Source organism: Pteropus alecto, unplaced genomic scaffold, assembly GCF_000325575.1.
Source record: "Pteropus alecto unplaced genomic scaffold, ASM32557v1 scaffold5, whole genome shotgun sequence".
Classification (NCBI taxonomy): Eukaryota; Metazoa; Chordata; class Mammalia; order Chiroptera; family Pteropodidae; genus Pteropus; species Pteropus alecto.
The window spans coordinates 29,586,651-29,595,809 of NW_006441953.1; the positions used below are offsets into that span (position 1 = coordinate 29,586,651).

The 9,159-nt window shown below is 44.4% G+C and overlaps 1 pseudogene; it reads left to right on the forward strand.

Annotated features, from left to right (window-relative positions):
- The first annotated feature begins 8,537 nt into the window (after positions 1 to 8,537).
- Positions 8,538 to 8,656, forward strand: LOC112485735 (annotated as a pseudogene).
- Positions 8,657 to 9,159: the final 503 nt, after the last annotated feature.

A 9,159-nucleotide genomic window follows, 5' to 3' on the forward strand; every position in this document is an offset into this window, starting at 1 on the left:
CCCATGGTCCTGATTCCTGAGGAGGATAAACCCTTTTTTTTTTCATGTCTTTATTCACTATTTATATGTTTTCTTTAAAAATTGCCTTTTTATTTGTTTGTCCTTTTTTTATGTCTTATTTTTTGATTTAAAAATATATCTAGATAGGCTCTTAATTCATTTCCGCAATTAAACCCTTGCGTCCAATTTTATTTCCTCTCCTTTTGAGATTAGTTTATTATTGGATAAATTGAATGTTTACCAAATTCAGTTCTGGTAGATCGTTTCAATGCTTTTTTTTACAGTTCGTACGTGCTTATTCCAGAAAATTTTAAAAATTTAGAAAACTTGAAAAACATCAAGAGTCTTCATTTCGACGAATTTTCTAGTGTCCTCTTTCCAAGCACGTGGCCTCGCTTCACTCTTTTAGACTGCAAATGCCATTTTATCCCATTTCCCACTTAAAATGGCACATAAGCACCTTCCTGTCCTATCGATAAATATTCATTGCCGTGTCTCTCCCTGGCGCGCTGCAAGACTCCACGTAGCTACGAGTTTGCCTGATCGTGTCCGCCAGTTTTTGCTGCAGCACATGGTGACCTGGCGTTCAGTGGCAGACGACAGTGAGCATTTATTTCTCGCTCGTGCCTCTGTGGTTCTGGGGCCTCGGCTGGAGCTGCAGAGGCAACGTGGGGGAAGTCCTCACGGCGTCGGCAGAGGCGCAGGAAGACGAGCCCGAGTGTGTAAGCACATTTCATACTCCAGCTCGTGTCATGTCTGTTACCGTCTTGGGCTGAAGAAAGTCGCACAACCTGATGAAGCCGAAGTTAAGGGGCGGGAAGTACACGCTGCTGACGGTGACGCCTTGGCATCCATGCGATGTGTAACGTGACGGTGAGAGAGGGAAGAGAACCCCAACCGACAGGCGTGGATAAACGGATAAACGTCACATTTCAGCTGTTTCATATTGTCCCGTCATATGAATGTACTGTCAGTTTTGAACTTGTCTCCTATTTAGGATATTTAGCTTATTCCTATCTTCTTCTTCCTGCTTTCTGCTTCCTGCTTCCTCCTTCCTCTTCCTTCCTCTTCCTCCTTCCTCCTTCCTCCTTCCTCTTCCTTCCTCTTTCTCCTTCCTCCTTCCTCTTTCCTCTTCCTCCTTCCTTCTTCCTCCTTCCTCCTTCCTCCTTCCTCTTTCCTCCTCCTCCTCCTTCTTCTTATAAATGATGCCAAATTGGCCATCTTTGTTTATATTTTTTTTCCACCTGCATTCATGTCTATTTTCTCACAGTTGTAATTCTCTGGAGTGGACTTTCTGGGCCAAAGCATCGGGGCATTTTTAATGTCTTCTGGGTTACAATTTGTTACTCTGTATTGTTGACAAGCATATTTCTCTACATTTTATTTTTTTCTCTTCTTATAAGTGATGCCAAATTGGCCATCTTTGTTTATATTTTTTTTCCACCTGCATTCATGTCTATTTTCTCACAGTTGTAATTCTCTGGAGTGGACTTTCTGGGCCAAAGCATCGGGGCATTTTTAATGTCTTCTGGGTTACAATTTGTTACTCTGTATTGTTGACAAGCATATTTCTCTACATTTTATTTTTTTCATCGACTAGTAAATACTGCATATTCACAAGGCTGATCCAGACAGACGTAATCTGCATTTAGCATCTTATCAGCTCATGCTGTGGAAAAATGTGCAAAGATGATGTTGAATTTTAAGCCGGCGAACTGTGTGCACGGTAATTACAGGTTGCAAGAGGTTGATCATGATAAACTCTGCATGTGTGAATCTTTGCCTTGGTTCCAGTGGCCGCAGTTACGGGAGGAGACGTTGAGATCATAGGGCGCTCGGACCTTTTTTATTACTAAGTCTGGGTCAGAAGGGAAGTCTGTTTTTTCCTTCATTTTAAATTTTACGGGTCAGTGATTTTTTTCTCTTGAATGGTTATGGGTGGGCTAGGTCGCTGGGGGAAGAAAGGCAGGGAGGAGAGAGAAGGATGCTTCTCCGCTGAGGTCTCGCTACCTGCGGCGACACCCTCGGGATGTCGTTGACAGGCCACTTGGTCAGGCTGGAGGGCGCCTGCGTTTCTCTTCTGCATCCCTGAATCGTCACCTCCACTGGAGTGGGGACGTCGTCTGCCATGCTTCTCTCTGTGCACTCAGCAGATAGAGCACTGCGTGGCCCGCTGCACAGGAGACCCACGTAACGTGCTGAAAGACTCGACGAGCCTCCCAATGTTTGCAGCATTTAGTATGGCCAGCGCCACATGAGCTCACCAAGGACACGAGAACATCACGACAATGAGACATGACAATGAGAACAAGCAGAGTCCCAGCAAAAACACCAGTTACGTCTCACCGGCCCGTCTGTCTCCCTGCTGGATGCAGGCGACGCCTTTCATAGCCCAACCCTCTTTCGGTCATTCCTGTCGACAGACTCACCGCAGCCACCGCGATGCCGATGGGGTGCGCTGTTTTCCCAGCCAGGCCTGAGGGCAGACACCACTCCTCAGGGCACCACGCCCACCGCACTCAGACCTGCTTCAGCGTCCTCTCCAGCGCTCCCTCAGCGGTCAGAGCAGGCCCTTGATGTGCCACCTCCCCAGGCTGACCTGTCGTTCAGCCTTCCCGTGCGTTCACCTCCCAGCCCTCTCCCCAAGACCTTTCTCGTCTACCTGAGGTTAAATGCTCAAAATTCCCCTTGCCGATTTGGTGGCCTATGATATCTGGCAGTTTGGTACAACAACCCAAACTTCCATGCAGTGCTTAGCAAAGAGGTGGCTAGGAAGGCGGGAAATTGGGTTCTCTTTCTAACGCCAGGGTATCTTAGGAGGAACCACGTCTTGTCACGGTTTCAAGCCTACTTTAGAACAGACTTTGTGTCAGGAGCTTGTATTGCTATAGAAAATTATCGAATGGCCCTTGTCGAAGCATGGTTAGAGGGCTGTATTTAAGCGGGGAGCATCTTGACAGGTGTAAGGACAGCCGCAGAGGAGGCTTGCAGTGGAAGAGCGAGATCGGACTCAACTCCGCATAGAGCGTGGCCGACTCGGAATTTATAGCCAAGGAGCAGGGTGGGGAGTCAGCGAAGAGAAAATCACCAGGAGGAGGCATGAAAGGCAAGGGCATCACTAATCTAAACTAACAGGATTCCTGCCGAAGGCGGGCCGGGGTGATCGGGAGCCCCTCGGAGGTGGGGGGAGGATGAGGAACCCGATTGGATATTGCGCATAATCAGATGTCAGGGCTGGGGGATTCTAGCCGAACCCGCTTCGAGGATCCTTGCTAGGATTGGACGTTGCCGAGATGAACATGGAAGCTCAAAACTCAGGCCTACTCGAGAAGTTCAGGGGAGTCGGAGGGGACTTTGGCCAAGGAGAGAAGCTTTGTCGGTATTCAGTAGGATGCTTTCGGGCTTCAGGTGATAGAAAACTCAACAAACAGTAACTTGGATGATAAAGACATTTCTTGTCTAACTAACACGAAGTCCAGAAGGTCGTGGCCCAGGAATGGCCTAGGATGCTGCGGATGTCATTGAGGACCCGGGCTCTTTGTCCTCCTGCTCCGCGGCTTTCTGACTATGGGCTTTATTCCTCAGGCCAGCCTCTCAGACTCTCAGAAAAGCTGCCACGGCTCGAACATGTCCCCATGGGACAGTGTCCAAAGGAGGAAGAGAACGAAGGAGGAATGGGGGCTTTTTCATCTCTCGCCTTCTTTATTTGGGGAGGACAAGCTGCTTGTAGACTTCCTTTGCAGCTCATTGGTTATAAATAGGTCACATGTCCATGCCTTCAGCCAATCACTGACCAAAATGTATTGGACTGCCATATGTTGGATCAACAAGGAGTCAATCTCTAGGACTGGCCGAAGAAAACTGGATCTTTCTGCCAGGAAAAAGATAGAATGGCTTTATCGTCTGCCACTGCCTTAAAAAAAAAAAAAGAAAGAACAAAACGAAACAAAAAAACCTCCCCCAAAATGAAAAATCCTGCCACGATTTGAAAAGTGGAGGCTAAAAATTCAACTGGGTAAAATGCAAGGCCACAGTCAAATTGATGATGTGTAGTGTGAGCCCAGTACATGGCTGGTGGGACATTGTGGGGGTTCGGAATTCTGGGGCTCTGGCCTCTATGTCTGAATCTATCCAACCTCCAGATTCTATCTGGAACTTCCCGGTGGCTTTTGTCCTCTCTGGCTTAAATATCACCCAGGACGTCTCCTGTTGTCAAGTTCAGGGGGGCTGTTGGGAACTTGGGGAGCCACCCTTCACTTCCCAGCTTTCCAAGTCAAGGTGGCAGCGTTTCGCTGCCTGGCCTCAGCTTCCCCTCCAAACCCCGCTGATGCTCAGCAGGTCAGACTTGCACCGCCTTGGTGACGAGGGGCCAGCACGAGGGAGGTGGTGTCATAGTGGAATAGTCATTGCAGATGTTAGTGTATTTCATTCTATGTCACAGCCACCTGTGATGTTAGAATAACTAGCTTCGTTAAAAATGAAATTTTCCTCATGAAGTTAAGATAAAAACAGTGAAAAAGGCTTCGGTTAGAAGGAAAAAATATTCTCATCACCCAGGGATAATAGCCGTGTTTTAATAATTCTTTGCCAAACATATTTCCTAGTCTTTTTTTTTTACATTGTAGCCATACCATTATTACCTTTCGTGTTGCTATTTTCTTTCAAAACTATGTTTTAAACTCTTCCTAAAAATTTTTAGTGGCTGTACGATATTCCATTGCGTGGGTGGATACACAATAATATATTTAACTAAATCTGTATTATTGGATGTTTGGGCTCTTCCCAGTTTTTTATCTTCAGAAAGAAGGGTAAGCAGGGTGCACAAATCCTTGTCTGCACTTTTTGCTTTTTTCTGAGAATAGATCACTTGAAGGGAAATTAACAAGGCAGAATTTATGAACATTGCTAAGAGTCTTGATTTTTATCCCCAAATTATTTTTCAGAAAATTTAAGCTGCTGCTGGACTTAACACATCCTAGCCAGCAAAGAAAGTTATAACATTTTACATCTTTGCTAATTAGAAAGGAAAAAATTAATTTTATTGTTTTAATAAGGGTTGTTACTGTTTAATGAGTTGGGATATACTTATGCACGATTTATTAGCTCTGAGTCTGAAATCGAACCCTTGATCTTCACCCCCGAACAGCTCCTGCCTGCAGTTCATGGTCATGGGTACTCGAGTCTTCCAGATGCTCAGGCCAAAACTGTGGTGTCACCCTTGACGTTTCTGCTTCCCTGCCACCCCTCATCCCTCACCCAGTCTGCAGCAAATCCTCCTGTCCTGCTGCCACAGCTCCCACCTGGCCCAAGCCGGTCATCTCTTCTCTGAATCCTTGCGGCAGCCTCTTGGTTGTTTGCCCTGCAGCCAGGGACCCCTTTAAATGTGACACGAATAACATTGCCCAGTGCACAGAGCCCTCTGTCCTCACCATTGCAGCCAGAGGAAGAGCCAGAGGTTCAAATTCTGCCAGGCCCTTTGTGATCGGGTCCCCTGACCTCCTCTGCGACACCATCCTCTCCTTCCTCATCCCTCTCTTGCTGGCCTTCGAATATCCCAAGGCCACGCTACCGCAGGACCTTGGCTCTCACTGCTCTCTTGCTGTTCCTTGGACACTCCGGCACGGCCTCAGGGCCATTGCACCTGCTGTTCGTCTGCTTGGAACGGTCTTCCCTGGACACCTGCCTGACCAGCTTCCTCGTCTCCTTACGTCTTTTCTGAAAGGTCATTTTTCTCAATGAGGTCTTTTCTTTTTAAACTTTTCATCCTTCCCAGCATTCACCCCGCCCTCATCACTGTCTAGCCACCATATCCTTTACTTATTTATTTTAATCGTTTGCGCCTCCACTAAAATCACGCGACAGCAAGGCAAGGATTTCTGTCTGTCGGATGCACCGCGATAGCCCCAGCACCCAGCGCCTGCTGTGAGAGCAGCTGAGACTCTGAATGCACGAACACGTGCATTTCTTTCTCTTTTGTGTGTTTGAGATCCCCACTAAAAAACTTGTTTCTATCATAAGCAGTAATATATGTGCATGATTAAAAAATTGGGAAAAGTCCAAAACTCGCAAGGGAAAAAAAAATGGCCATTGTCCTAACTTTGAGAGGAAACCAATGTTAGATTTTACTTTATTTCCTGGGGAGACTTTTTTATTTTCTCTGCATAAATACTTTTTTAAATGTATTCATGCGGTACAATTTTGCATTCAAGTTTTCCACGTTCTGTTACGATTGACGTGTATTTTTCACGTAATGATAATTTTAACACGGAATTTTTAGGGACTTCGGAACATTACGTTAGATGAACTTACTTTGCTTTCCTTAGTTTCTGTCGTCAGCACGGGATTATTTTCCGTTCATTTGCTACTGTAAATAACGCCGTGATGAACATCCGAACGCCTGCTACTTTCTCTCTCTTCCAGGTCATTTTCTTGGACTATATTTTTCAGAGTAGAAACAGTTTGCGAATAGTTTTAAGGCTTTTACATTTTTTGTCAGCTTTAAGACTTCTCTGGGGGCGTCCTAGAGATGGCTAAGATTTGGCTTCGATGAACATTTCTCTTTCAAGATATATTTAGAAATCTGTATTTTGTTTGCTTCGGACGCTTGTCGAGATGCTTTTCCCCCTGCGTGTGGAGTCTGTCCGAGAGGCCACTTGGCGCCGGGGAAGGAAGCAGGTGCTGAGGGTAGGGGTGCTCGCAGCTCAGGCGCAGCCCCCTTGCTGCCGGAAGACCTTAGACAAGGTACTTGACTTGTGCGCCTCATTTTCTGCATTCGTCCGTTGCGTATCATCATCTCTGCCTCGTGGTAAGGGTTACACGGGATGGTGTGCAGAGGCCTTGTACAGAGACTGGCATTTAGCACATGCTCAATAAACAGACACGGGCACCACTGCTAGTTGAAACAATTATCCCCAGTCTTCATTATGTACAGAAGTAATAAATACAACAATGTCTATTCATCATGTTTTTTAAATCGCAAGAGGAGGGGACGGCATCTATTTTGCTTCCTAGGATGGAGACTGCTCCTCCTCTGGTACCTGCTTTGTTGTAGTCTGTCTCTTTCTCCCCGTAAGACTGTTTTCCAGTAAGAGCCGCCCTTCCAACCTCTATTTCGGAATCCTTGTGATTTTATTGGCTGTTTCATATTTTAGATATCGTTTTCTTTGGTGAATTTATTAATTCTCTAAGTATTTCCTCAAATCTCTCATTATGTCACATCGATCCCTTTTTCACTTCCTGTGGCTGCGGCACGTGGCTTTGTCAGCTGGTGTGTGTGTGTGTGTGTGTGTGTGTGTGTGTGTGTGTGTGTGTGTGTCGCTGTGTGCTTGCCGCCTGGACCAACCTCTGTGTAAAAGACAGACACTAGCATTTTGTGTGTGGTCTTGAGATGCTTATCACAGTGTTATTTAAAACTGAAAGATGAGTAGCAACCTAAATAGTCAACATGAGTGCAAAGACTCATTACATTATGATACTTTCTGAAGGCATGCAAAAAAATAATGTGTATGAAGGGTTTTTAATGGAATGAAAACATAATTATAATAATAAAAATTCCAAGAATGAAAAGAAAATAAGATACTCAAAATACTAGAAAGAGCTGTGCTGACAGAAATTACTCCCAAGTGGAAAGAATGTTCCATATTATTGTTTTCAAAATTTTTTATACCGAGAACAAATTGCTTTCTTTGTTGAAAAAAGTAACTTGTGCAAAAACTGAAGCATATAAATCTTTTAAGATGGATTCAGTTCACTTCGTTCTTCTGCAGTGTCATAAATTAAAATTCTATCGTTAAATCCTGCCTCGGGTAGAATCTGCTGGGCGTTTTATTGTTGCTAAGGTCGCCTTCAAACCCTGCCTCAGAGGAGACGCTAAAATTCAGAGGCTCCTCTGTATTGATAATCTCTAGGCTGAAGGACTCCATGTTCCCTTCTTCAATCAATATTTAATGTGGCACGTGTCCGTCCGGGGCATGATTTATGATGGCAAAAGTGTTGCGAAAAGCACAAATCAGTTTCTCAGTTATTAAGTGCACTTGAGCTCAGCGTTTTCCAGAATGCACTCTGAGACACGTCAGTCTGCCAAAATTCTCTGTGCACACGCTCAAAAAAGATCTGAGAAAGCCCCAGAGCTCTGACCTTTAGTTGACCTTGAGGCTCGGTACCAGCAGGAAGTAGAAGTCTGAGGCAGCGTTGTCACGTGCATGGAAGAATACTTATTTTTCTCATGCAGCATGGAACATCTTCCAGGCTAGACACAAAACTCCTCTCAATAAGTTTAAAAATATTTAAATCATACCAAGTGTGTTCTATAACCACAACAGAATAAAATTAGAAATCAGGAACAAAAAGAAATTTGGCAATACACAAATACATGGAAATTAACACATTCCTACATAACCAACATTAGAAAATAGTTCGAGATGAATGAAAATGAAAGCACAACATACCAGAACTTTGGGGATTCAGTGAAAGCGGTACTCAGAGGGAAATTTATAGCCACAAATGCCTGCATTAAAAAAAAAAAAAAGGAAAATCTAGTCTACGGCCATGTCACCCTGAACGAGCCCGATCCCGTCCGATCTCAGAAGCTAAGCAGGGTCGGGCCTGGTTGGTACTTGGATAGGAGACCACCTAGGAAGACCAGGTGCTGTAGGCGTAAAAAATAAAATAAGAGATTGTAAGCTGACAAAGTCCTTGCAATCTGTGAGGTCAACCAAGGGTTGCCTCGCCTAAAAAAAATAAAATAAAATAAAAAGGGAGATTAGACAAAGAACAAACCAAACACAAAGCAAATGGAACAGAAATAAGTGAAATAGAGAATAGAAAAATCATAGAGAAAACTCAACAAAACCCAAAATTTGTTCTTTGAAAAGACCTACAAAGTCGTCAAGACTTTAGCTTAAGCATCTTGGATGAGGCAATGGCTTGTTATATATAACTTAAAAAGCACAAGCAACCAAGCAAGAAAATAGATAAGTTGGATTTCATCCAAATTAAATACTTTTGTGCATCAAAGGATACTATCTAGAAAGTGTAAAGACAGCCCACAGGATAGGAGAAAATATCTACAAGTCATGCACTTGATAAGGATCTAGTGTAGAGAGTACATAAGGAACTCTTACAATTCAAAATTTAAAAAAGAATCCAATTAAAAACTGT